Here is a 646-nt window from a genome sequence, read left to right on the forward strand (position 1 = left end):
GGGCAGTGTCCAGGCTTCTCTGCTGGAGGAATGTCAGAAGGTCAGAATTAGTGTGGTAATGGCAGGCACGCCGTCCTGACGTCCCTCGACGTATCGTTCGGTGGTGCTCCGGCGTCGCAAACGCTGAGGATCTGGCGTAGCCTTCGGGCGTTCCAACACCCAGATGAAGCAGGGGCACAACAGACCATAGAAGAGTTCTTGGGCGGAATTTCCCCCCCAGCGGACAGGGGAGGGCAGCGGCGGTGCTGAATGGCGGTTGGTAGGCCACCGGCGCAGTCAGCGGCTGCACAAGGGGACCCGCAGAGGGTGACGTCCCGGCCCCTACCACGGACTGGAGCTGGGCGGTGGCGGCTACGGGCAGCAATGGCCGCGGGTGGCTGCGGGCAGGCCGCAGCTGCGGACTGGAGTGAGACGGCAATGGCCGCAGTTGGCTGCGGGCAGGCAACAGCCACGAGCTGGAGCAATGCGGCAACAGCCGCGGGTGGCTGTGGGCATGCCGCAGCCGCGGACTGGAGTGAGGCGGTCTTCCGTCGGTCGGCTTGGCGCCGTCTCCCTGCAGTCCACTGTGAGTCTCCCTTCTGTCGCTGTCCTCCTCTCTGGTTACTGCTGGAGGCTCTGGCTCCCTGGTGTACCCACGGTCTCCTGC

The sequence above is a fragment of the Dendrobates tinctorius genome, unplaced genomic scaffold, assembly GCF_039654945.1.
Source record: "Dendrobates tinctorius isolate UK_male_01 unplaced genomic scaffold, ASM3965494v1 ptg000251l, whole genome shotgun sequence".
NCBI classification, from domain to species: domain Eukaryota; kingdom Metazoa; phylum Chordata; class Amphibia; order Anura; family Dendrobatidae; genus Dendrobates; species Dendrobates tinctorius.